This window comes from Pogona vitticeps, chromosome 4, assembly GCF_051106095.1.
Source record: "Pogona vitticeps strain Pit_001003342236 chromosome 4, PviZW2.1, whole genome shotgun sequence".
NCBI classification, from domain to species: Eukaryota; Metazoa; Chordata; class Lepidosauria; order Squamata; family Agamidae; genus Pogona; species Pogona vitticeps.
This window is the reverse complement of record NC_135786.1, coordinates 100,526,068-100,550,797: the sequence shown is the minus strand read 5'-3', so window position 1 is coordinate 100,550,797 and position 24,730 is coordinate 100,526,068. Positions and strand designations below refer to the sequence as shown.

At 43.0% G+C, this 24,730-nt stretch overlaps 1 protein-coding gene across 9 annotated transcripts in view; it reads right to left on the bottom strand.

The window, feature by feature from the left end:
- The window catches only part of NTNG1 (netrin G1), a 314,667-nt gene extending 308,924 nt beyond the window's left edge, over positions 1 to 5,743 (bottom strand). For 8 of the 9 annotated variants that reach the window (XM_078391824.1, XM_020784658.3, XM_020784655.3 and 5 more), the window contains exon 1: positions 5,418 to 5,743. The gene's annotated coding sequence lies outside the window, so the exon portion shown is untranslated. Of the gene's footprint in view, positions 1 to 3,305; positions 3,427 to 5,417 lie in introns of those variants that run through there. The other variant, XM_078391823.1, reaches the window with a different exon arrangement.
- Between the last annotated feature and the right edge of the window lie 18,987 nt (positions 5,744 to 24,730).

Here is a 24,730-nt window from a genome sequence, read left to right as displayed (position 1 = left end):
CACAGTGTTCTATATACTCCAGATTTTGGAGGTTCTTCCACTGTGTCATCCAAAAGGCACATTTCAGAAAGACTACACGAATTTTAAAATGAGTTTTCACAGAGGAAATGATTCCTTTTCTTACATAATTTGATAAATAAATTAAATATGTGGTTACCAAAAAATCTACCTAAGATGTGGTGATAAAGGAATATTTTTTATGAATAGCCATGTTTCTTTTTCTTTTTTATGTGACTGTGGGAATAGCTGTATTTCCCTACAACTTACTCCTGAGTAAATGAATTTAAACACGCTACAGTATGTCTAATGTAATCTGAGATATTCTTCCTCCTCCAATCCCCAACGTCTTTCTTGTGTTCAGGAAATGAACAGAAGCAAATTACGATCAAGAATGCAAAAGGCTGAGATCAAATCCAAAACTGGATGTTACCTCACTAGTCACTGGGCTACACCCTGTCTCCTACATAATGAATTCTTATTAGAGCAAGTTAGAGCCCTGATGATGGTCATTACATTGAATTATAGACTACTGCATTGATCCAGTTCAGTCTGCTGAGGAGGGGGAAATGATGACAGCCACACAGGTGATTTGAGTATGAGACATATGCCAGAACATGCGACCGGCGTGCTTGACAAGGAGAAGCCAATTATAGCTTAAATTTTTGGCACCTGTCCAGTATGTGATTAATGGCTTTCCATTACCTTTCAGACATATTATTAATGTATTAAAAATGTCATGCTTTGGCAAGGGCTAACATAGCATAGCTTCCCTGGTTGTGAGCGATTAATGAGCTCTGGTTGACACAGAGGGCGATACGGACTAAATATCATATAATAAGGTTCATAGAGTTTGGGAGCACAGTCATATATCCCACATGAGATTTGTTGTGGTGTCGTAACACTCAGATCTTAATTATCAAAAATCACAACAAAGCAAACTTTTTAACATCCCAAAGAACTTGAGGACCACTGCTTCAATACCTGATTTTTAGCACAAATGGCCATTATTTCAGTGCGATTCAAGTTATCATAGTCAAATACAGTTTCCAACAGAGCACACCTAAGATTAAAAACTTTTTGGCAGTGGTATTGGTCAAAATCTTTAAAGAATACAAGCAACAGGAGGTAGGATTTCCCTGTATTTTTTTCCATTCCTATCCGATCCATCACTACAAAGGGTCAATAACTGAGATATTCCTAATATTGCAATCTTCTCTGACTTTATAACTTCTGCTTACCATTCAATTGAGAAATCTGCTCTGCTGAACTGAATTTATTGGCAGAATCTCATACACACAAACTGATATCTTCACTGACTGAAGAAGGAAAGGTGACTGCAATCCGCTGAGGGAAAAATAGATTATGCCAACTACAGTACATTCAGTAAAGCCGTAGCACATGGCAAGCAGGAGCTGTCCTTTGTTACTAGTGATAACTCATCACGCTCCAAGGATTGTGACCCTCAAATTTCTGCATGGGCCCTATCCTCTACAGTCATGGAGAAGAGGGATTCCCTGCCCACCAAGAAGTCACAGATCAAAATACCAACGGCTAACAAGGTTGTCTGACAGAGTTCTAAAAATGAAACAAAACTGGTGAAGCACTGGGTACACAGTGTAGACATAAGTAGTCCCTATTTTAAACATCTGTTTATCAAGCCCTAAACAAAGTGCTCCAAACGACTTCCCAAGGAGCAGTCCCTTCCTCGGCATCTAGATAGATGGCTGCCATCCAGGTTCACACGTTGCGTTCATTATGCTCAGCAAAACCTGACCCCCCCAAAGTGTATCCCAGCTGTAATTAATTATGATTAAAGACAACTGTCAATGCTGATTAGCATTTGCTGGCAAACGCTGCTTCTTGTAGTGGGCTCGGTTGCTGTGCATGGACGACCTTCTCCACCCACACTCACAACGATCATCCTCTCATTAGAAAAAAATTGTCACCAAGAAGCTGACAGGGTATTTTTATCAAGAAAACTCTCCAGGTGAGGACCGTCTCTCCTTCGCTACCTGAATTTTTAAAATAAATTAAAAACATACAATCCCAAACACCAGGACTAGACTTATTTACCTGGAAATGAGTGCCACCCTAAGCTTACAAGGAAGTAAGCTTAGGTTTGCAGCCTTTTGTTACACCCTAACACAGAAATCAGATAAAATTTAATCCTTTGGTTTCATGTGATAACACAAATACAGATAGATACACAGAAAATCTAATCATCCATAAACTGGGCTTATAAATAGTAATTTGAGAAATGCCATGTTATAGTATCCCGTACAGATTTTAAATTTTTCAACTCTTCACAATGTTTTGGTTATGTTTTCTTAAAATGTTCCATTAATATTCTTATAAATGTAGCCCAGAATGTGAAACAATAAGCCCAGTGCTGCCTGCATTACCCCCAGTCATCCAGAAACCAGATCTCTCTCCCCATTTAAAACCAAGCTGCTGCTTTTCAAAAATTAAAATGCTAGTTTGGCCACTTTTGCAAGCTAATAGGAGCACATAACAGGCTTTTATATTTTATCGTTTCAGGTGTGGATCAGAGGTAAGAAAAGGCAATTATTCACCTTGCCGCATCACACCGAAAACATGATACAGTGTGAAGTCCCTGCACTGAAAGCCAACCCACTGCTTTTCATAAATGTTAAATTAGTCTCCTGAACAAACAAAAATTAGAAGCATATGGGACATATGCTTTACGCCCTCAGGTTTGAAAGGCAGTAAGATCCATTTTGGAGAAGGGGAAAACCCAAAAGGATTTTGGTGGCAGAGGTATAATTTTTGTTTTTAAAAACCCAAAGAACTAATGATGCAGGTATTCCCCCCTCTAGAAAGTATAAAGAATATTGACATTCTCACTGGTATTAAGAGGGAAGAGTCCGATGAAAGGGTCCTAAAACAATTTAAGGCCATTTTACACCATTGTAGGTTTCTGTTTCCTACATCCTACATATGGAAAACAGTACAGGAATGTTTCACCTTTTACCTCCTTGTTACTATTTCCAAAACGGTGTGAAAAATGAACCACATGCTCTACTTCCAAAGCAATAATATTTCTAACTGTTCAGAGAATGTACAATAATAACCATCTCAACTACAAAACCTCCCTCTGTCTTTAAGTAGTTCCTCCAGAAATACCTTTCTTTTGCAATGGTTTGGCATAACACCGACATTATCACTTTTGGGGAAAGACTAGTGCATGCATATTATAAAAAAAAAAAGTTGAGCGAATGCAATCACAAACTCTGGCAGCCTTCCTGCACATGGCGTGGAAATTCTACTCAAATTAACAGACTTACCTATGAGTAATTCTCTGCAAAGGACCATCTCCTACGTCCTTTCCATACAGTTATGCAGAGAACAGTCAGCCTGAGAAGCTGAATAGCCCTGGTTTCTCTGAAACACTGCTATACCTTGAATAACTAATCTGAGACAGTTGTGGGTGAAATTTAGGCAGGAATATTGATCAAGGTGTAACTATTGAACTCTTACAAACTGCTGCTAAATATTATGGACAAATTCAAGCAATACCTTTTACAGAACTAGCATTTCTCTTTAAAATAACTGAATTAGCTCATACATATATACAAGCATACACCCCCCATACACACACACACACACACACACACACACATATATAAATAAAAAGATCTATATTAAGATAGATAGATAGATAGATAGATAGATATCTTTAATAGTATATTTCTACATACATTCACTAAGAAGTAAGCCTCATTGAGTTCACAGGGATTTACTCCTGGATAAATGGGCATACGATTGTGGCCTGAATATTCTTTTCCAAACACATTTAATAAATGGGCTGTGCGGGTGATTATATTTTTTTGGCCGCTAGTGAGCTGCTCTGCTTATTTGTTCATTTTCACATATTTGAAAAATAGAAAGCGGCAAAGGAAGAAAAGTATTCCTCAATCTAAGGCCACTACCCTTCTCTGTAAGGAAAGAAGACCCAGAAACTCAAAGAGTTCTATCTGTTGCTTACAACTTTACTTCACAGCTTCAATTGATGATTCAAGTTTTCTACAAGGGGAACTCAGTTTTTGCCCCAATATTGAACAAGTTGAAGGAAACCTCCTGTTCTTTTAGACCTGAAGCAGAAATACCTCCCTGGGTTTTTTTTTTTTTTTTTTGTGGTTGTTAGATTTTTATATCTACCCCTTTGCAGAAATCTTTAATCATATAACAGAAATTCTCCACTGGGATTCAGAATTAATTAGCAGTTGCCGCTCAGTTCTGCTCAAGGTTTTTCAGTACATTCCTTGTTTAACAAGCATGTTGTCTTATCATACTTCTTTTTAACATTTTTTATAATTTGTAAAAAAAAACCCTAAAGTTGAATCAGTTCCTTTTTCACTCTAAGTGCAAGTGAGGTCTCTCCCTTCCTTAAATCCAATTTTCCCCCCTTTAAAATAACTAAGCTATTCCATATCAGCAAAAGAGAACTGACTGAAGGCTTCCGTATGAACCAGAATTTAATCTGATGGTTCAGAGTTGGAAGACACTTTAGTAAAATATTACCGGTTGGAGATATATGCCACCAAGGAAGGGGCATCTCCAGCAACACTGCCTCAAAAGAAAAGATGCCTGTTTCTCCCACGGACAGAAAATTATTCAGTATGTTATAATAGGAAGTCCTCTTATAAACAAAGCCTCAGAAATCCGCTCCAGCACAATTTTCTTCTCGCAACCGTAGCGGGGTTGCGAATCCGGCGGTCTTCTCAGAGGAAGACCCCCCCGATGAACGGTAGAGGGCGCAGTTTCTATTTGAATCTAAGTTTGATCTCTTTTCCCTTACCTAAAATCTCTTAATTGGTTACTGGGAGGAGGGGTGGAGAAAAAGGCAATAAAACCACAATCATTCTACTTGCTACAAAGGTATCCCGTATACGACTGCGCTCCATAAACATAAAAGTATCGCTGGCAGCCCCCGTTCTAAAACATGCACGCAGAACATACAGAGATGGCCAACCCAACGCAGGTGCCTGGCGTTTCCTCTCTCTTCCCACCTTGACAATTTTCGAGATCTCTCTGCCCTCTTCCAGCGGGGCCGGATCATCCCTTCCAACCCGCCGGGCATCCACACTAGGTCCTCTTTTATGCGGTCATCAGACTGAAAATGGGATTGTGAAGAGGCCAACTGGTTGGGGAGAAGAAAAAAAGTCCTAGCCTTTCCCAGGTGTAAATATTTGCAGAGCAGCTTTAATTTTCCTAGGAAGGCAGACTCCCACTTGCCCGATCCCCGGGAAGGAAGAGAGAGAAAGAGAGAGAAGCGGGGGGGGGGAAGAGAAGAACACCTATTTGGGAAGTTCGTCGCCCCCTTTCCCTCTGCTTTGGGGAACCCCGACAGCATAGTTCAGGAAAGGAAGGTCAGAGAGATCAGCACCGTAACTCACCGTACGGGGCGATCGCCGTGCATGAGAGAGAGAGAGGGAGGCCGAACAAGTCACCCGCCGCCTGCACTTGGGACCCTCGGGCCAGTGCCGGGGCTTCTGTCCGTTCCTCGCTGGGCAGCCGGGGGTGGGTAGGTGGGTGGCTGGCTGGGTCCCCCGGTGGCCCCGCTTCGGCCGCTCCTGCCCAAGTGCGCCGCGGGTCTTGCCTCCTCTGCTGTCACGCGCGGGAGAGGAAACAAGGGACGGAGAGGGGAAAAGAAAGTTGCTGCTCAAGCCAAAAAAGAGAGGGGAGAATGAAAAAAAAAAGGGGGGGACTTGAGATCGGTGACCGGGCGAGGCGAAAGACGACGACGACTCCAAGCCACAAGAAAAAGACGACGACGACGACGACCAGGGAAACTCGGGCCGCTCCTCCGGCTCGGGGCTGCCTTGACGCGCGCCCGGTGGCTTGGCCACTCCTCTGGCGCTGCCCCTTTGGAGCTCAGCCCGGCTGGGCCGGCGACGGGGCGGGAAGCCGGAGCCGCTCGCCGTTCAGTCGCCGGGAGGCAGGGAGCCCGACGCGGGCACGGCTGCGGCAGCGGGGCGGGCGGCAGGGCTCGCTGGCTGGCCCTAGGCGGTCGCTTCGCGTCTCTTTCGCGGCCCCGGGCTCTGGCGGTCGCCTCACCGGCCAGCCGTCCCCCCCACCCCACCCCACCCGCCACTCCCTCCTCCTCCTGCCGCCGCCGCTTCGGCCGTCCAGTCCGCAGCCCCGCCTTCGCCTCGGCCCCCCGCGCGGGCTCTCCTTCCCGCGTCTTCCCCGCCGAGGGAGCGTCGCACTTGGCGGCCTCAAACTTTTCGCGGGGAAGGGGCGCGCGGCCGTCCCCGCTGCTGCCGCCGCTGCTGCTCTCGGTGCTGCTCTCGGTGCCGGCGGTGGTCGTGGCGGTGCTCCCGCGGCGGCTGGTGGCGGTGTGGGGGGACACCCCCCGCGTTCATTTTATTCTCGCCCGCCGACGTTGAAGGGACGCGGAAGGGACATCGATCACCGCAATTAGCCCGGGCGCCGCCGCCGCCGCCGCCGCCACCCAGCGCCTCGCCTTCGCCTCCCGGGGCCAACCGGGGCGCGTCGCGGCGCTCCAGTCAGAAATGTCACTGCACATCAGCGTCGACGGCGGCCAGACACCGGGGGGAAACACCTCGCCGGGGAGCGGCAGGCGGGCAGCCGCCGCCGCCGCCACCCTCCGCACACGCGTCCACGCATCCACACGCGCCCGCCCCGGTCCTGCTTTTTTGGGATGTGTGTGTGTGTGTGTGTGTGTGTGTGTGTATGCTGGGTTGCAAATTCTCCTTGGGCGGCGGCGGGGGCGGCGGCACCCCCTCGTCGCCGCGGCGGCCCCTGCAGTGGCCGACAGAAAACTTAAGGACAGGACGCGGTGGCTGGGGAAGGGAGGGAGGACAAACGGGAGAGCAAAGCGAGGCGCAGAAGGGGCGGCACAGACGTTTCACTTAAAAGCCATCTTCGCCCGCAACTGCCTGCAAGTAGGGAGATGGCAAACCTTATACCACCTCCAGCCCGGAGCGCGCCGAGCGGTCCTAACGCCGACGGGCTCTCGGCCTGCCTCGATCTCCCTGGTGCCGCCCGGCATCGTTCCGCTTAACGCACCCCCCCCCCCCCGCAACAGGCCCCTGTGCCGCCAGACACGGGGGGAAAGCACCTCGCCGTGCACGGATGCTGGAGGATCCCCTGTGAGACAATAATCCGATCCTAAACAGGTTGACTTGGGAATCGATTTTTCTCAGTGCTCCTAACGTCCAAGTTAAGGTGATGTTAAGACTGCAACTCCCCCTTCGGCGTGTAGGTTGCGTTCGATAATTATATCGCGTTTTAAGGTTAAAAGGAGCCCGTGGTTATTAAGCGGAGGCAGCAGAATGGGCAATTTGTGAATGACCCACGCGTCTCAAGTACAGTACCAAGTTATCCCTGCCTTAAACACGGAAGCCGTCGTCTGGAAGGAACGGCTTTCTTTGCTTCTTTGCCATTTCGACTTGTGGGCATCCCTTGAAACGCTTAACTCCGCTACATGCGATGCCAAGGGCGGCCAAAAATGCTTCCTTTCCCATTCAGGGTATAGAAGATGACCGGATTGACAGCTGACTTCAACTCTAGCAAATGGGTCGTGTCCAGTCCGACCTCCTCTCCCTGAAGCAGGATAGTTAAGGGGGCACAGGAGAAGCCATTACAACACACACAGAGAGAGACTGCCCTCGAAGGCAAAGAACCGTCTCCCGGGCCCCCAAGAGAATGGCTTGGTGAAACTCTGCCTGCTGAGCTGGTTGGGTCACTCTGCTCAGTGGCAGGGCCGGCCCTGCTGAAGCTCCGTGTTTTTGGCTGCTGAAATAACCTGCGGAATTGATGAATAACCGGACACAGCAGAGCGAAGGTTAAGGACTTTCTGGGCTCCAACCATTAGAGAAGGAGAAACATACACATAGTCTGACGTTTCACAGAAACCCTCAAAAGGTTTCACTATGGTTGTATCTTTCCATAGGGTAATATTACAATTAAACCACAGTAATAGACCAAGGACCCTCTGACCCTCTGTATCTATGCTCATAACTTATGGGGGGGGGAGCTCTATTAAAATCATTTGAACCTATATCTGAGTAAATATGCACAGGATTTTATCCAATGCCTTCATACTGAGCACAGGCTTTCTTCTTTGCTGCCGTAGACAAAGGATATTGTATTGCAGCCCAAATTTAAGTCCTATTGATTTCATGTATTCCCCCTTAACCCTCCTATGGAAACCAATAGGACTTAAAAGGGCTTAACATCGAGCGGATTGTAGCCTCAATTTATTGCTCTCTGTACTGCACTTTTGTACCAGATGATGCTCAAGACACAATAATAAAAATAATACAAATATGATTTAATTATGTATAATACAATAGTGAAACAATATGCTTTTTACATACTGCAAAAACATAGGGAAAGTAAAACAACAATAACATGACCACATGGGTAAGCCAAATGTTCCCCTCCAGATATTGTGCGATTGCAACTCCCAGGAGGCTGAGTCAGTCCAGCCGGTGGTGAGAGATGTTGGGAGATGTAGTTCATCTCCACCGGAGGGGGGGGGGGCTGCACTTTGCCTATGCATGTTGCCACCAATGTTTTTGCTGTTTCACTCTTCTTGTGCTCATTTTTTTAAAAGAACGTATTGGCTGAAATCCTGTTGGCCAGTAATTCAAACAGGGTAGCTTTGGGAAGCAAATTGATGTAAGTTAAGAAATCTCCATAGGCATTATCTGTTGCATGCTGAGTCACATGGTTTGAGATGCAACAGATAACGCCTGTGGAAATGTCTTCACTTACAGCAGTTCACATCTGAAAGTTATGCTGTTTGTATAACCGTACAATAGGATTTCAGCCATTGTATCGCTGTTGTATTATATTTAATTATGCAGTACTGTATTATATTTATTTATACGGTATTGGTGTTAGCCATCTTGGGCATCATCTGCTAGAAATTATGACAGAATTAGACTAATGCGTTAAGATAAATTACAGCATACTTACAAATCTGCTTAAGGTCAGGAACGTAACTAAGCAGAAATGGTTTTGCCTGCTGGTAGAAGAACATACTCAGAGATGGAGCTAAGTAGGTCTCTGGTCATTTCGATGTGAGAAGTTTGCATTTCGAGCACTTTCAGACATTCCTTGGAAGCCAGAAGCTCTAGATGTATGAGACTTTTTGTTGTCGTTTATTTATGGCTATTGCTTCCCGGACACCATCAGTACATGTTTGGGGGAGTCGTATTTCCAAAGAAGATGAATGTTTGTGTTTTGGACTGCAGCTCCCAGAATCCCACAGCCACCTAAATGGTGCCCCCCTAAAAAAAAATGTTTCCCATCTTAGCATTTGCTGGGGTTTGGATATGGATCCTATCCATATCCAAAGGAGTATCCCATTCCTTATTGGGGCTGTAGTCACAGAATCATGGGAAGGGCTTTGCTGGGTGTCTGAGAATGGCCAGAAAAAGCTTTGCTCTTCCCCTGAACCGTTGTGTAGTCTGGGCCCTGAGGGCAAGGGAGTCGCCAGCAGTGTCTTGCTGTGGAGGAGGCACACTTACATACGGTGATATTCCTGCCAAAAAACCTTGAACTGGCACTGTTTTCTATCCTGTTGTCTATGTATTCCAAACATTTTAAACAGCTTATTTAGCAGACCTTTGGCTGTGCATGTCTTTGTTCCTACCTAGTGCCTTGGACTCTCTGTTTACCTGACCCCCTGGTTCTCGCTTATATGTGGGGGATCTGTTAGGTAATTACATTGCTCTCCAGGGCTAGCCGAAGCCTTACATTTTGCACCTCATACCCTCTCCCCCCCCCCCAAAAAATAAGACCTAACTTGAAAATAAGCCCTAATATCATTTTTCAGGATGCTCATAATATAAGCCCTACCCCAAAAATAAGCCCCAGTTCAGTGAAACCCTGCTCTCCGCCATTGTGCAGCAACCAGAAGAAGATGACAAGACTGTATTTGAATAAATGTGGATTGTTGCACACGAAAAAATAAAATAAAATAAAACATTCTCTAAAAATAAGCCCTAATGCATTTTTGGAGCAAAAGTTAATATAAGACCATGTCTTATTTTCGGGGAAACATGGTACTGAGGTGGTAATGGTCATGCCACATTGACTCATGAAGAATTACATGTACAGCCTGATTCTATCTACTACAACAATTTATGCCACCCAACACTATTGCTTCACTTTATCTTATAAGACCTGCACTGTTGTTCAAGCTTGCTTGTCCCCCATGTGAAATGTTGCAAATTCTTCTTCATAATCTGAAACATTTCCTGGTATAAGTCCCACCATAATAAAACATGCCTACCTATTACTCTCTTTCCCCAAATTAAGACCTAACCTGAAAATAAGCCCTAGTATGATTTTTCAGGATGCTCATAATATAAGCCCTACAGAAGAAGATGACATGACTGCATTTGAAGAAATATAGATTGTTGTGCATTAAAAAAAATGAAGCATCCTCTGAAAATAAGCCCTAATACGTGTTTTGGAGCAAAAATTAATACAGGTATAAGACCCTGTCTTATTTGAGGGGAGAAACACAGTATATACATATTTATTGCAATATAGAAATCTGTGCTGCAGGGTCAGAAGACCAGCTGTCATAAGATCGAATCCACGCGACGGAGTGAGCTCCTGTCGCTTGTCCCAGCTCCTCGCCAACCTAGCAGTTCGAAAGCATGTAAATGCGAGTAGATAAATAGGTACCACCTTGGTGGGAAGGCAAAACGGCATTCCCTAGTCATGCTGGCCACGTGACAACGGAAACTGTCTTCGGACAAGCGCTGGTTGTACGGCTTGAAAAACAGGATGAACACCGCCCCCTAGAGTCGGACACGACTGGACTAAAAATGTCAAGGGGAACCTTTACCTTGTATACATGTATGTAATGGCAATATACTACTACTTTCTCTCCCCCTCCCCCATAGCAATATTATGGCATTATGGAAACTAAGTGAAATGAATGTTGTGGTTGTGTTGAGTTATTTGCTGCTATTAATATGGTTGTTGTGATTGTGTGCGTAGAAGGACAAGGACTGTTTGTTTGTTTGTTTGTTTGTTTTAGCAACTGGAAGGTAAGCAAAGCTTGGAAAATTCTTTTTTTCTCAATTTTCTCAGGGGCTTGTCCCAAACAACATCTGAAAGTGTATCACCCCCTAGCAGATATATGAAGTAAGTTTTGTTCTAACCAGAAATGACATCCCAAAGTACAATGCTTCAGTTTTACCAACTGATTTTGTGAGATTTTTATGGTTGTAGCCCCCAAGTTCATTTCAGCACCCCAACATCATAGATGTTGATTCACAGACCGCTTATATCAAAGCCAAGTCAGTGATAGATATACCATATTTTTCCATGTATAAAATGACAATTTTCCTAAAATAATTAGAGGAAAAATTGAGGTTCGTTTATACACGGTAGCAAGGAGGGGGGAGGGATCAATGTATTTTGATCCCTGCTTTCCCCCTCCACTTTCTTTGCAAAAAGTGGAGGGGGAAAGCAACTTTTTGCAAAGAAAGTGGAGGAGGAAAGCACTTTCTTGGCAACAAACTGGAGGGGGAATGCAGGAAACTCTTTTCCCCTCCACTTTCTTGTGAGGAAAATGCTTTCCCTCTCCACTTTCTTTGCAAAAAGTGGAGGGTGAAAGCAGGAATCAGAACACTTTGATCCCTGCCTTCCCTCTCCACTTTCTTGCAAAGATAGAAATTTTGGGTTAGAAAAGGGGGGCATCTTATACAAGGGGACAAGGGGGTGTCTTATACACAGAAAAATACAGTATGTGGTTCATTCTGCTATGATCTAAAAGAAAACACTTGAATTATTGATGGAGAATTTTTCCAGGTTCCATTCATTCTGAAGACTACTATTGTAGTGCTATTACAGCAGTGCCACTACTGTTAGTAGTACTAATAGGTATTAATTTTTCCAGTAGCAATAATACCACTTCCTCTGCCATGCTTGCCCTGAGGAACAGAAGCAGCATGCAAGGAGAATTATCTCATATTAGGCTTAAGTAATGCAGCCGAAATGGCAGCTTGTTTGGCTTTGCTTTTACTTTTTACGTGATGAATTATCAGGGTCGTGGGAATACAGGATCTTCTTCCCCTGTAAAATGGCTCGATGAATTATTGAGATACGAAAGCCTGGTGGTCTCACCAGTGCTTTGTTGTTTGTTGTTCCTGGTGCTATAAGTTCAGGACAGTAGTAGAAGCAGCAGAAGTGGTTGAAATGAAGGAAAGGATCTGCATCCCCAGCATTGAAACATGTCAACCTCAATTCAACACAGATGAAGAAAGAGAAGGCCATGGCGTGCCCCCAAGGGACCAAGCAGGACTGTCGGGTCTCTCATTGATTCTTCTTGCCTAACTCAGCTTCCAATTTGGCCAATCAATAAGCGATTATTTGGAGATTGATCCAGCCCTACAACTTTAGTGTCTTAAACAGCTTTATTAGTAGTTTCTAACAATAGAGGAGTGAGTGTGTGGAGGGGGGGGGAATGCAGTAAGAAGAGAAATGTCTTAATCTAGTGGATATAGCATTAAGAGCAGGGGAAATGCCTGGCATGTTAAGAACTAACAGGATATTTGCATATCTTCTATCATTTCACAGTTGGAAATGTATGATCCAACTATTTATATTCATTTCCCAGCTTTTTTTTAGATGACAAAACAGAAAGACGGCAAATCAATAAGAGAAACCTTTGTTTTCAGACCAAAGGATAGTTGGATTTTGTTAAATATACCAGTAAGTAAACGTCCCCGTTTCATTTTCTGTAATACAGTAGCTGTATCTTGCAACACTGAATTGTTATATGAAGTTAGCAAGCGAAATCTTAACAATGTCAGCCAGATGTCCTGAGAAATCCTGAAGATTTCTAACGATTGAGAAATGGGTGAAATTTTCACTTGCCATATTCACTTTATGCAGCACATATTAATGTTCCTAATGGAGCATGTGCAGAGTTACTGGAGAAATATGTCTAAGATCCTTTTAGTATAGTTAAGTGATGCCAAGTAGCTGTTTGGCAGGAAAGAACAGGGCATTGAAAGGTAACTTTCTTGGAGCACTGACCCCAGAATTCCCTCCAGCTATGCCAGAGATCCTGAGAGTTCTAATAAATGCATTCATTAATTCATTCACCAGGCTCATCTGAGAAAGATGCAGTAGATGGTAGAAATAAAATTCAGTTTCCCCATTGCTAATCTTTTTGAAAGCCCTTTGCTGGAACCATCCCATGGGGTCAAAGAAGGAAACTCCATGTACAACTTCCATTGTAGATGTGATTTTCCTGTTGGATTAGGGTAGAAGTCTGGAGGATACTCCCACCTGTCAGGGCACCAATGTACTGGATTACTTATTTCAGTGGTTCCCAGCCTTGGATCCACATATGTTCCTGTACCAACTCCCAGAAACCTTCACCACTAGCTGAGCTGGCCAGGATTTCTGGGAGTTATAGTCCAAGAACATCTGGGGACTCAAGGTTTGGAACTGCTGCCTTATTTGCATCACAGAATTTTGTAAACTCTGATAGCCACTATGAAGATGTCGGCTGAAGAGATTCACAAATGACTATTGAGAGATTGTGTTAAGTTAGAGGTAGATGAAGAGGACGTTGTGTCTGTCTTCTTTAAATAGATCTGTTTGACTGCTAACTTGAAGCATTCCTGCCATTTGAAAATACATGTCTAACCTGAAAATAAATTTTTAAAATTGTGAAAAACAGTCCCACAACATTTGCCATTCAACTACAGTACCAGATAGTTCATTCCTGGGAAAGAGGATGTCTGCTTTGTGGAGAGTGAAGATGTTTTACATTTTACCTTTTGTGTGGCAAGGTGTAAAAAAACATTGGCCAGCTCTGAGAGATGTGCAATTTTATTAGAAGTATCTGTTGGAGAGTAGGCATGCTCTCTAATATCGCAGAGTCCTTCTCTGTACAACCATGTTATGTTTTCCTGAACATGCTTTTTTTCTTACGAGACAATTGGCTTTTGTAGGCACATTGGAAACCCAGTTCTCCTGTCCCGAGCACACAACTGGGTAGCAGTTGGTTTCTACATATTGTTTCACTTTAGTGGCACTGATGAGATAGTTTTCTCACGCAAATACTGTAGGTGGAATATTTGATATTAGCCAATCAGGTCTTGATTCAGACCAAACTCACTCATGAAACTCATTGTGTGATTTTGGGTCAGCCACAATCTCTCACTCAGTTTTCTTCTTCCCAACCTCTTTATACTGGAGAATAAGAAACAGCCCCGTACATGGATGATGGCCATCAGATGACACCTCTAAGCTCTGAGACGAACAGGTAACAAACTATACAGTCTTTAGGCAGCCGAGGTCTGAGGGATAAATTATTCTTCCCACCAGTCTTTCTTTTACTGTTTTGTCCCATAAGAATGTCAGAAGCCAAAAGTCTAGCTAGCTGGCATTCACTTCCTGTAATGGCCATCTAGGCTGCTGGAGGTAAAACCAAGGCAAGACAAGGCAGCCATATCCCCTTCCCAGTTATGTTCCCCAGTGTACTGCCTCCAATACTAGAGACAATATTTTGGCACCTTAAAGACTAACACATTCATTTTGTGAACTTTCATAGTTTACAATCCACTTCCTCAGACACATGGTTTGGTAATGTTGGTTTTGTTGTCATGTGCTGTCAAAGCAATCTCCGAAGCGCTCTGTCCCTCACAGCCCTGTTCAGCTCCTGCATACACAAGAGTGTGGCTTCCTTTAGGGAATCAGCCCATCTCATATTTGGTTTTTTCCTGCTGCCTTCCCCCTTTCCCAGCATTATTATCTTTTCTGGGGAATCCTGCCCTCTCATGATGTGCTAATACATAGTTATAATGGCTAATACGCATGCCCACTAACTAGTTGGAGTGAATTATTCTCTGTCCAGTTACCTAATTCCTTTGCAAAGCCACTTAAGCTGACGGACATTTTATCTCCACGTGTTAGGCTAGCAAATATCATTGTTCGACCATATGCTGTGTGAAAAAGTGCTTCCTTTTATCTGCCCAAACCAAAATGCTCATTATTCATTTTCATTGGATGACAGTGAATCCATCATTAGGAAAGGGGAAGGAAATATTCTCCCCATTCACTACATCCATGCGTAGTGTTATATACCTTTATCATCATGTCCTTATACATTACTTATTTTTCCCCCAAGCCAAAATGTCCCAAATATTGTGAGCTTTTGTGTTGCCCAGGATTGGCACGCTCTGTGGATACCTGCTGCTTTGGAATAAAGAAGCCCCACATATACAAAGAGTTGCCCACCTGTGGTAGCTTACAGTGGAAAAGATTTTGATGGCATGTTTGCTTTTACATTCCTGAAGTTATTGCTGGTATGTTGATACCAGAAGGTGACCTATAGCTATATTGAGTTTAATGGTTCTGGATTTCACCCCCAGCAGGATGAAAACACATTCTTTGGTATGTCCCCCCCCCCCTTCATTGGAATGTGGAATTAACAGAGCCAACAATACATAATACCTGTTTAGCTGTTGTGGGAGTGTATAATGTTTTGGGCAGTAAGCTACGAGTCTGATGTGTGGCATTCTATTCTGAGCCAGTAAAGGGCAGTAGTAGCCAAATGTTTCAAGTAATGAAAAATAGCTAATTATTTGCCCAAACTTAAAATAATTGAAGCATTTATAGTTTGAATGGATAAGCAATTAAATTAGCCTGGCATCTTTCTCCACTTGAAGCATTTTTTGAAAAAGTACTCCACAACACTGAATTAAAAAAAAATTTAAATTACCACCTCTGCAACTTCATGTATGGACAGTTTTGCTTACCAAGAAGTTGGATATTGACTGTTCAGTGTGTTCTAAAATCTACAGCCCAAAAACTATTTAAACAGAATAACAGGAAGGCTAGTAACCAACCTGCAGAACAGAGTCTGAGTTTGCTTTTTCCTTTCCTCCCTCCCCATCTGTTTCTCCTTATGTGCCATGTCTTTTCAGATTATATGCCTGAAGGCATGGATTGCCTTCAACCTGATATTTTATGGACTACTATGGGACAGGTGGCTTGTGGGACAAGAGGAAATAAGGGGAGGGGGTATTTCACCCCCACCCCACCCCTGATCACAAGCCACTTATGTTCTAGGGATATTTTTGACTGCATAGTGGGCAAAATTCAATAGATAACATAAAATGTAAGACACAAGTGTGTTTGGTGGGTACATGGGAGAGGGCCTTCTCCGTGGCTGCTCCCAGGCTCTGGAGTTCCCTCCCACATGAGGCCAGGCTGGCCCCATCTTTGCTACCCTTCTGCAAGCAAGCTAAGACCTTTTTATTCAGGTAATATTTCCCTGAGCAACTGGCTGTCTAAACGGGGTTTTTCAATTGATTGTTGTACCACTGAATGTATTTTAGTGTTATTATTATTTTTTAGTATGGTATTTAATTGATTCATTTTAGTATTTGTATATTCACTGTTGTTGGCTTTAATATTGTCTTTTAATGCTGTAAACCACCTTGGGCCCTTTTAAGGAGAAAGGTGAGGTAAAAATATTTTGAATAAACAAACAAATAAATACATCTCCATGAACTTCATAACATAATAAATATTTATCAACTTTGTCGTAAACATCATCACCAATTTTGCCCATCAGTGGACCTTTGATATCTGTAGTTCACAGGTTGAAGGGAGGAGCTATTCATGTTCCCATTGCGATCAGTAGGACAAATATATTGTGACTAATTTATATCCCATGAGTTTAAATGGCACTTTAGTGTGGTCTTCTTCTTCTTCTTCTTCTTCTTCTTCTTCTTCTTCTTCTTCTTCTTCTTCTTCTTCTTCTTCTTCTTCTGCTGCTGCTGCTGCTGCTGCTGCTGCTGCTGCTGCTGCTGCTGCTGCTCTGCATTAAAAAATTCTAATATGGATTAATGACAAAAGGATATTAGTGTGGAGGAGACCAGTTTACTAAAAGGGTATTTAAGCCCCCACTTTAATTTTTTAATTATTATAGCAGTTCTAAATATTTGTATTGGCTTCTATTTTATGCTTCACAGAGACAATAATAAAGTCAAAAACGGGGGAAAAAACCCAACCTCTCGTTATCTCGAGTGCCTGCCCTGTAAAGAAGCATATTGGACCTCTTGCCTCAAGCAACAGTACAGCTTGCACATCACAAGGATTGCCAGGTGAGCAGCATGATGTTCCTCAAGATTGCAGGCCAAAGCCCAAGATTCAAGGTAGGTTCTTCTGATGGGTGGGTCCTTGTGATGTTTCAGGCAGGAATTGGGAGAGAAGCAAGCTGAACACAATACTTCAGAGTCCTGCTGTCATCTGATAATGGGTGGAGAAAGGTGGCGAGGTTTTAAATGCACCTCAGATATAAAAATGGATGTTCTATTCCTACAACACAACTTGCCTGGAGAATTTTTCTATCTGGAGACTTGAGGAAATGTAATAATTCTCTGTATCTTCAGCAGTATCTTGAACCCTAGCAAACTAATGCACCACCCACTTGCTGCCTGGGCGGGGGGGGGGGAACTACCTGTCCTCCCAGTGCTCATGCAAGAAACACTGAAAGCAGCAGCAACAAAAAAGCATTATTCAGGTACAGTATGTCTATTGCAAAAGACAGAGAAAAGAAACAGTTGTTCAGCTACTCAGTGGGGATGGAAAAAATTGTAAAAGAAAAGGCAGAAGTGCTTGGTTCTAACTGTAGCTCAATTTTTCCCCAAAAGACTGTCTATAACCCTCCAGGCAAATGTGAAAGACAAGCAGGTTTACAGATTGAGATTGATAATCAAATAGTTAAGGATTACTTTATTATTTTAAATGAATTCAGATCTCCAGGGCCAATGGGCTGCATCCAAAAATATTGAAGAAACTGACTGAAGAGATATCAGAACCACTGTTTATTATTTTCTTGAAATATAGTGGTGCCTCGACTTACAAACTTAATCTGTTCCAGAAAATTGTTGTAACTCAAAATGGTTGTAAATTGAAGCACCATTTCCCATAGGAATGCATTGAAACACGGTTAATCCATTCTGGCTAGGAAAAAAAAATCACCTAAAAAAGACAAAAAACCACCACTGCAAGACCCAACAGAAACGCAATTAATCCATTCTGGTCGAAGAAAAACAACAACCCAAAAAGCAAACAAACCCTGCAAGGCCCAGCAGAAATGGGAAAAAATACACCAAAAAGAAAGCAAACCCTGCAAAAGCCACTGGAAACATGAAAATTTTTTCCAAAGAACAAACAAAGACTGCAAGACCCATCACAGCACAGAAATATAACACCCCCAGCCCAAAACCAGGCTGCGAAACCCTCCAAGAACAGGCAGTTTTTAAAAAGCAGAAAGCAGCACCTTACCAGGCAGTCTGAATCCTTTTCCGAACACACACTTTCTAGCCGCTGGGGCAAAAGAGCTACAAAGAAGCAGCCTCTTTGCCACCAATGGTTAGCAGTTTGAATTCCCCGCCTATTTTCCTGCCTTTTTTCCAATTGTAACTCAAAGCTCTGGTCACAAGTTGATGCATAATTTTGTGACTGGAGCTGGTCGTAACTCAAATTGGTCGTAAGTCAGGACATCCGTAAGTCAAGGCACCACTGTAATGGGAAGTGGGTGAGCTGCCAGATGAAGGAAGGAGGGCTAATGTGTCCCTATCTTCAGAAAGGGCAAAAAGGATGAAATTGGGAACTCTAGACCAGTCAGAATGACATTAATCCCAGGGAAAATTCTACAGATTATGAAGTAGCCGCTCTACAGGCATCTTGAAACAGTATAGTAACAACCTCCCTGTAGATGTGGGAATGCTGTGGATGTAATATATCTTGACTACAGCAAGCCTTTGACAATGTGCCCCATTATATTCTGATTAACAAGCTAACTAGGTGTGGGCTGGATAGCACAAGTGTCAGGTGGATACACAGTTGGTTACAGAGTCATACTCAGAGAGTGCTTATTAACTTCATAAATTGGGAGGAGGTAACAGGAGGGTTATCACAAGGCTCAATTAGACTGGTGCTCTGCATCATTTTTATTAATGACTTGGATGAGGAAGTGTAGGGAATGCTTATCAAATTTGCAGATGAAACAAAATTGGATGGAATAGCTAATATTCTTGAAGATATAAACAAAATTCAAACATATTTTGATAAGCTCAAGCATGGGGCTGCATGAAATTTATCAGAGATAAGAGCAAAGTTCTACACCTAGGAAAGAGAAACCAAATGAACAATTACAAGATGGGGGTTACTTGGCTCAGTAGTACTACATATGAGAAAGATTTTGGAATTATTGTAGACCAGTGGTCCCCAACCTTGGGTAACCCAGGTGTTTTTGGACTGCAATTCCCAGGAGCCTTCACCACCAGCTGTGCCAGCCAGGATTTCTGGGAGTTGCAGTCCAAAACCATGGGTTACCAAAAGCTAAGAACTACTGTTGTAGACCACAAACTGAATATCAGCCAAAACTGCTATGTATCTAATCTTTGTAAATAGTTCAATGCAGGCACACCTGTGTGGTTCTACCATTAAATGCAGACATTGAGCTGAGTTTTTGTACTTTCCTGCAGATCTTTAAACTCCCCCCTCCTCAGGGAACAGAAGGCAATGGCATTACTACAATTAATTTTTCTTAAAACCAAACAGGTCTATGTAGTAACTCATCACAATCATCAGGATTCCTAGCTTGCGTTCATTTGTAAATTCAATATAACAGACTAACGGGAATAGAGTGGATTCTTTAAAAAACATGCTAAGAAGATTCTGTAATCAAAAACTTAATGAGCTGTGCATAATATGTCAATGTTGTTGTTTAGTCGTTTAGTCGTGTACAACTCTTCGTGATCCCATGAACGAGAGCATGCCAGACCCTCCTGTCTTCCACTGCCTCCTGGAGCTGGGTCAAATTCATGTTGGTAGCTTCAATAACACTGTCCAACCATCTTGTCCTCTGTCATCCCCTTGTCCTCCTGCCTTCACACTTTCCCAACATCAGGGTTTTTTCCAGGGAGTCTTCTCTTCTCATGAGATGGCCAAAGTATTGGAGCCTCAGCTTCAGGATCTGTCCTTCCAGTGAGCACTCAGGGTTGATTTCCTTCAGAATGGATAGGTTTCTTCTCCTTGCAGTCCAGGGGACTCTCAAGAGTCTCCTCCAGTATCACAATTCAAAAGCATCAATTCTTCAGCGGTCAGCCTTCTTTATGGTCCAGCTCTCACTTCCATACATCACTACTGGAAAAACCATAGCTTTGACTATGCGGTCCTTTGTTGGCAAGGTGATGTCTCTGCTTTTTAAGATGCTTTCTAGGTTTGTCATCACTTTCCTCCCAAGAAGCAGGCGTCTTTTAATTTTGTGGCTGCTGTCACCATCTGCAGCGATAATAGAGCCCAAGAAAGTAAAATCTGTCACTGCCTCCATATCTTCCCTTTCTATTTGCCAGGAGGTGACAGGACCAGTGGCCATGATCTTAGGTTTTTATGTTGAGCTTAAGACCATTTTTTTGCACTCTCTTCTTTCACCCTCATTAAGAGGTTCTTTAATTCCTCCTCACTTTCTGCCATCAGAGTGGTATCATCTGCATATCGGAGGCTGTTGATATTTCTTCCAGCAAACTTAATTCCAGTTGGGGATTCCTCCAGTCCAGCTTTTTGCATGATGTATTCTGCATATTATTTAAATAAGCAGGGGGATAATATACAGCCTTGTCGTACTCCTTTCCCAATTTTGAACCAATCAGTTATTCTTTATCCAGTTCTAACTGCTGCTTCCTGTCCCACGTATAGATTTCTCAGGAGATAGATAAGATGACCAGGCACTCCCATTTCTTTAAGGACTTGCCATAACTTGCTGTGGTCCACACACTCAAAGGCTTTTGCATAGTCAATGAAGTAGAAGTACAGTGGACCCTCGACTTACAAAGGTCCCTACTTACAGAAATTTCAAGGTATGAAAAGCTCCAGCCGCAAAATTTTAGTTCGACTTGCAGCCAGAGCTTCAACCTATGAAAGGCAGGGGAAAAGGCAGGAAATTCAAAGCCATCTCTTGTGGACAGGAGACAAGAGGGCAGCAGGTGTAGCTTTTGAAGCCCCACAAGCCCAAAACCGCTCTGACCTCTGTGCCGGCTTTCGGCTTCTGGGACTTCCAAAGCTGCACCTGCTGCCCTCTTGTCTCCTGTCCCCACGGGCAGAGGGTGCAGCTTTGGAAGCCCGGGATTTTTTTTTCTTTGGCTGGAATGGATTAAATGGTTTTCAGTGCATTCCTAAGGGAAATGAACCCTCGACCTAGGGACTTTTCGACCTGCAACCATCATTCCAATACAGATTAATCCCGTAAGTTGAGGGTCCACTGTAGATGTTTTTCTGGAACTCTCTGGCTTTCTCCATAATCCAGCACATGTTAGCAATTTGGTCTCTAGTTCCTCTGCCCCTTTGGAATCTAGCATGTACTTCTGGGAGTTCTTGGTCCACATACTGCTGAAGCCTACCTTGTAGGATTTTGAGCATAACCTTGCTAGTGTGTGAAATGATTGTACAGTAGTTGGAGCATTCTTTGGCACTGCCCTTCTTTGGGATTGGGATGTAGACTGATCTTTTCCAATCCTCTGGCCACTGCTGAGTTTTCCAAACTTGCTGGCATATTGAGTGTATCACCTTAACAGCATCATCTTTTAAGATTTTAAATAGTTCAATTGTAATGCCATCACCTCCACTGGCCATGTTGTTAGCCATGCTTTCTAAGGCCCACTTGACTTCACTCTCTAGGATATCTGGCTCAAGGTCAGCAACCACACTATCTGGCTTGTCCGGGACATCCAGATCTTTCTGGTACAATTCCACTGTGCATTCTTGCCACCTCTTCTTGATGTCTTCTGCTTCTGTTAGATCCCTGCCATTTTTGTCCTTTATCATGTCCATCGTTGCACAAAAGGTTCCTTTAATATATCCAATTTTCTTGAACAGATCTCTGGTTTTTTCCTTTCTATTATTTTCCTCTATATCTTTGCACTGTTCATTTAAGAAGGCCCTCTTGTCTCTCCTTGCTATTCTTTGGAAGTCTGCATTCAATTTTCTGTAACCTTCCCTATCTCTCTTGCATTTTGTTTCCCTTCTCTTCTCTGCTGTTTGTAAGGCCTCGTTGGACAGCCACTTTGCTTTCTTGCATTTCCTTTTCTTTGGGATGATTTTTGTTGCTGCCTCCTGTACAATGTTACGTGCCTCTATCCATAGTTCTTCAGGCACTCTGTCCACCAAATCTAGTTCCTTAAATCTGTTCTTCACTTCCACTGTGTATTCATAAGGGATTTGGTTTAGATTATACCTGAGTAGCCCAGTGGTTTTTCCTACTCTCTTCAGTTTAAGCTTGAGTTTTGCTATAAGAAGCTGATGATCAGAGCCACAGTCAGCTCCAGGTCTTGTTTTGCTGTCTGTATAGAGCTTCTCCATCTTTGGCTGCAGAGAACATAATCAATCTGATTTCTGTATTGCCCATCTGGTGATGTCCGTAGAGTCACTTCTGTATTGTTGGAAAAGAGTGCTTGTGATGACCAGCTTGTTCTCTTGACAAAACTCTATTAGCCTTTGCCCTGCTTTGTTTTGAACTCCAAGGCCAAATTTCCCTGTTGTTCCTTTTATCTCTTCCCTACTTTAGCATTCCAGTCCCCTAGAATGAGAAGAACATCTTTCTTTGGTGTCAGTTCTAGAAGGTGGTGTAAGTCTTCATAGAATTGGTCAATTTCAGCCTCATCAGCATTTGTGGTTGGTGCATAAACTAGGATTACTGTGATGTTGAAACATTTGTCTTAGATTCGTATTGAAATCATTCTATCATTTTTGAGATTATATCCCAGTACAGCTTTTCCCACTCTTTCGTTGATTATGAAGGCTACTCAGTTTCTTCTATGGGATCTTTGCCCACAGTAGTAGATATGATAATTGTCTGAATTGAATTTGCCCATTTCCATCCATTTTAGTTCACTGATGCCCAGGATGTCAATGTTCATTCTTGTCCTCTCCTGTTTGACCACATCCAGTTTACCAAGATCTTCATAGATCTTGCATTCCAGGTTTCTATGCAGTATTTTTCTTTGCAGCATCGAACTTTCCTTTCACTTCCCAGCGTGTCCACAGCTAAGCGCCCTTTCAGCTTTGGCCCAACCACTTCATTAGCTCTGGAGCTACTTGTACTTGTTCTCTGCTCTTCCTCAGTAGCATGTTGGATGCCTTCCAACCTGAGAGGCTCATCTTCCAGTGTCATATCTTTTAGCCTTTTGTTTCTGTTGACAGAATATGTCAATAGCAAAGTGATAAATGGATAAATGGGGGATCTCGAAAAACATCAATGGAAGCTGCTTTGTGAGAAGCAGCTATGGTGAGGAAATGCAAATCAGGAGGATAATGCTTCAGTACAATTGCCACTTGTTTGAATGATGCTAGAAGCATCTAGATTATTGTATTAAATAGGGTCTTTTCCAAGTGGCTTGTGTTAGATTTTCCTCTTGTGTTTGCAACATACATTTTCCAACGTCTGCAGTGTGGTTTCCCTAGAGGCAAGCAAGAGTATATTCCACCACCACCCCAGGTAAAGTGGCCAAATCTATGCAAAACTGAAGTACTTCAAAGTGGATGGGAATCCAAACAGCTAGTTTGAAAAGCTTAGGACTAAAAAGTAACTGCAGATGTATAGTGTAGGGGTAGGCAACCGTGGTCCTCCGGATGCTGTTGGACTGCAGCTCCCAAATATGGCTATGCTGGCTAGGGCTGATGTGAATTGCTGTCTGTCTCGGGGGAGGGGGGCTGTTTTTTTTTAACCATACTACCTCATCTGCAGGAGCTCGTTTTCAAGAAAACTCCCCTTCCCAATCTGATTACTAGAAATGTCAATGTTATCTCCTCTGAATTGTGTTGTTGCCAGGACATCTACTGTGCTCACAGCAATATGTGCACAGTTCTAATCTAAAATATGCATGAGAAATATTGGCTAAAAGTGTGATTAGGCAGGCATTTGTGGCACTCTTTGTCCACTGTGGGGATGGGCTGGTTAACTCCTTTTGCCAGCAATCAGATGACATAACTGCTAGACCAAACCAGCTTTTCTCCAAAGTGGTTCTAAAAACACCTTTCTTGGCCCCTATCAGTGGTTACTGATTTTTGTGGGCGGGTAGGGTCCCTCCATTTTGGGTCATTCCCAGCACATGTAATTTCTGGGATCAAATAAAAATATAGCTTGTGACTTAAAATTTCCCTTATGTTTTCAATTTTCCAATATTGTTCAGTGGCTTAAGAAGGCAACTTAGCCACTTAATGATATTGGGAAATCAAATACTTCCTCTGCTCCTCCATGGAGGGGTAAAGGATGGGAGCAAAATTTTAAAAACATCTATTAGGACAGCACTAAGTGATGATTCTATTTGAAAAAAAAAATTAAAACATTGAAATCTTCCTCCCAGAAGGGGAAAAGAGAAGGGAAGAAAGAGGGAGGTTTTCCTTGGTATTGTTGTTTTCTCAGGGAGTAAGTTAAATAGGCTTGCTTGATGTGCAAATACTATTTGAATGCAAGCATTGCACCAAATGGCATACCGGACCGCTACCTGACTTTAAGCAACCCTGTTTAGCCTGATCTAGTCTGCTCCATTTGGGCCATGTAGACAAGCCCTGTGTCTTTTTATTTATTTATTTATTTATTTATTTATTTATTTATTTATTTATTTATTTATTTATTTATTTATTTAGTTAGTTAGTTAGTTAGTTAGTTAGTTAGTTAGTTAGT